We start from the raw sequence: 3,820 nt of genomic DNA, 5'->3' as shown, positions 1-3,820 counted from the left end.
GATTTGGAGAAGAAAGATTTCTTGGAAAATCGCCTATGGGTGTTTGAGTTTGAGAAAATGTGAAAAATAAAGTTCAAAATCGGTTAAGTATAAAATATGCTGGGCTGCGGATATGGGAAATGCGAAACTGGGTTCGCAATACTGGGTTCGCAATTGCGAACCCTGCAGGTATGGGAAATGCGAGATTTTTGTTCGCATTTGCGAACTTAGGCCATTTGGGAGAACTTCGCATTTGCGAACTTTTAGCCGCATTTGCGAAAACTGTGCCTCCGCATTTGCGAGCCATTGGTCGCATTTGCGACCACAGCACAGTGCCCCCTTCCTCGCAATTGCGATGCCAGGCTCGCATTTGCGAGCTCGCAATTGCGAGGCCTGCTTCGCAATTGCGAAAATTGTAGAACTGAAATGCCAGATTTTCCTAAGTTCAAAAATGCACTCCGACACCTATCCAAAACTCACCCGAGCCCTCGGGGCTCCAAACCAAATATGCACACAACCTCAAAAACACCCTACGGACTTATCCGTGCGATCAAATCGCCAAAATAACATCAAAAATAATGAATCAAACCTCAAAATCACTAGTTTTTCTTCAAATTTCATAAACTTTTAAATTTAGAGTTTTAAGTCCAAAACACGTCAAACGACGTCCGATTTCAACCAAACTTTACAGAAAGTCGCTTAAACCATATATAAGACTTGTACCGGACGCCGGAACCAAAATACGGGCCCGATACCACAGTCTTTTAATCAAATTTCATTTCCATTTTCCTTAATTATTTCCAGAAAACAATTTCACACAAAAATTCATTTCTCGGGCCTGGGACCTCGGGATTCGATTCCAGGCATACGCCCAAGTCCCATATTTTCCTACGGACCCTCCGGGACCGTCAAATCACGGGTCCGGGTCCGTTTACCCAAAATGTTGACCGAAGTCAAATTTATTCAATTTAATATCAAAATTTAGCATTTTTCTCACAGAATTCATATCTAAGCTTTCCGGCTACGCGCCCGGACTGCGCACGCAAATCGAGGCAACCCCGAATGAGGTTTTCAAGGCCTCATAAATACAGAATGAGTAAGGAAACAAGTGATGACCCTTTGGGTCGTCATATTACAGCTTTCATTTTTCATTCTTAACTGCTCCTCTTTTCAATCACTGTTGCAGTATCAAATCAGACTCGCTCTATTTTTTCCTCTTTAAACTGTGTACCAGTGGGTCGATGTGGATTAGAGACGCAGTGACTGCTACTCTTTTTGCAGTAACCTACTTCCACTGTTTCGTTGCTGAATTAGTCTAAAGTTTTGAACTTTAGATTTATTTCTTTTATGAGACTCTACACATCTAAGTTTTTATTTGTTACTGAAGGTGTTTCACAGTCTTTGAAATAGTTATTTCTTTTTAACTTTAGATTCTTGATGCTTCTTTCTTCTTTTTATGTGACTACAAAAGCTAAGTTCTTTGTGTGAACTTTAGATTCTTGATGCTTGAAGGGTAACACAACTAAATGGGCAATTCATTGGTATCAAAGAAAAAGAGAGAATTTACGTATATACTCCCTTCGGTCCAAAATAAGTGATTTTTTAACTGTTTTCACACAGATTAAGAAATTCACCTTTTAACATTAATTAGCAATAAAACTGACCATATTAACCTCTATTATTTCTTCACATAAATACTCCTAACACACACTCTAACACTATTTACTCCAAGGGCAATGTAGGAAAAAAAATAATTAATTCATTTTTGAATTATGAAAAAATCACTTATTTTGGACCACAAAAAAAGGGCCAAAAATCACTTATTTTGGACCGGAGGGAGTAATGCAATTTACTCAGAGCTCTATTTTATAAAAAATACTCCCTCCGTTCCAATTTATGTGAACCTGTTTGACTGGACACGGAGTTTAAGAATAAATGAAGATTTTTGGAATTTGTGGTCCTAAACAAGTCAAAAAGGGGCTCAGAGTATTTGTGTGGTTATTAAAGCTTCTCATTAAGGGTAGAATTGTAAGTTTAAGCTAAATTATTACCAAATTTAAAAAGGGGTCATTCTTTTTGGAAGGGACCAAAAAGGAAATAGGTTCACATAAACTGGAATAGAGGGAGTATTGATTTCGTAATATACCACATATAATTAATTTTTATGCATATATACTTAAAAATTATCTATTCTATCTCAACTAAATTTATAAAAAGTTTATTTCTAAATATACATTGTTACTATTTATAACCGCGCGAAGCGCGGAAAATTCCCTAGTTATCTTATAAAAGGAAGCTTGATTTCTAAGTTGTTAAACATGGCTACAATAGAAAAGCACCAAATTTCTCCACTTCAAATTGATCTAAACATTCATTTGGAATCTGAGGATGAGCATGTTGGTGGAGAACAACTACCTGATCTCAATGATGATGCATTCCCCGACCTCATTCTTATTCCCAAATCCCGATGAAGAAGATGGCACAACTGAGTGGAGAATTTATTGCAAGCATCACTAGAAGAACGAATCATAAATTGTGGTAATTACATATAGTTATATTTTCTTTTTTAAATACTTAAGACACCTTTTATTTTATTTTTACTTTTTTCATTTTTTTTAAATTTATTTAAACAGATGCAAATGAAGAACTATCCCAACCAAAGAAACAAAGAAATTTAAGCAATGATGAACGAATAGCTGTGTATGAGATGTTACTGAAACAATGTGTCAATGAAAAATCGAACCAAGTAGTGACAAAGATGGTGGCAACAAAATTCTCAACTAGTATAAAAACAGTTCAATGTATCTGGAAACGATCAAATCATGGTGAAGGTACTTCTGAAACTGCATGTAGTAGAAAGCCAAAAAATTACGGTCGTAAGAGGGTGGAAATTAACTTAGATCAAATGCGTGATATCCCTTTATGGAATCGAACAACTCTCGAATCTCTAGCTTGTGATAAAAATATGAAGAAGTTATTCTCAAGTCTTTTAATGACTCCTCAATTGCTGAACCTATTTACTGTTAGTAATTTAATGTGAGCAGTAAAAGACTTTTTAGGGATAAGTACGTAAGGGTAACTTTGGAAAAATAAAGTGATTTTTTTTTACTATGTAAATGGACACTTAGTTTGAACCAGAATAAAAAGGTAAAATAGTCACTTATTGTGAACCAAAGGGAGTAACAAACAAGAAAACAAATGCATTAAGGCGCTATAACTTTTGTTTGTGTCTAATTTTCCCTTCTTTCTTTTTTGGGCTCAAGAAAGGTGAGTGCATGAATAAAGAGGTATATAGAAAACGGAGGCAAGGAAACCACTAAAACAGCAATTCAGGCTAATTAGAGACATACGATAATATCCTCCTAGTAATGTAATTTGTTCTTTTGACGACTGCTTGGAAACTATGTAATCCGAGGAAATCTAAGCATGTACTAAAATCATATAATATATCTAGTTTACTGGGGAATAAAGGTTAATTAGAATTCAAAATTTCATTGGTGCGTTTAACGAAGCAAGAAGCTGGAATAGCTCAGTTGGTTAGAGCGTGTGGCTGTTAACCACAAGGTCGGAGGTTCAACCCCTCCTTCTAGCGAATTCTTTTTGTCTTTTTTATTTTTGCTTTTGTTCAAGTCTTAACTAAACTAGACTTTTTTGCTTGTGCTTCAGTATTATTGTCCTATCGCTTTCGGACTTTTATAAATACAAGTCTTAGGTTACGCGCGTTACGCGTGTAACCTATCTCTATGAGTAATTTTTTTCTCAAAATAATCATATATGTATATTAAAGTCTTTCATTGAGTCATAAAATAAAAGGCAAGTTTGAGGATGGTCAATATTGATT

At 35.5% G+C, this 3,820-nt stretch overlaps 1 non-coding gene across 1 annotated transcript; it reads left to right on the top strand.

Moving 5' to 3' along the window:
- Positions 1 to 3,497: 3,497 nt before the first annotated feature.
- On the top strand, positions 3,498 to 3,571 carry TRNAN-GUU. The gene has a single exon. It is a non-coding gene; the product is annotated as a tRNA-Asn (tRNA).
- Positions 3,572 to 3,820: the final 249 nt, after the last annotated feature.

The sequence above is a fragment of the Nicotiana attenuata genome, unplaced genomic scaffold, assembly GCF_001879085.1.
Source record: "Nicotiana attenuata strain UT unplaced genomic scaffold, NIATTr2, whole genome shotgun sequence".
Lineage (NCBI taxonomy): Eukaryota > Viridiplantae > Streptophyta > Magnoliopsida > Solanales > Solanaceae > Nicotiana > Nicotiana attenuata.
The sequence above is the reverse complement of the archived record's forward strand: the minus strand, read 5'-3'. Positions and strand labels throughout refer to the sequence as shown.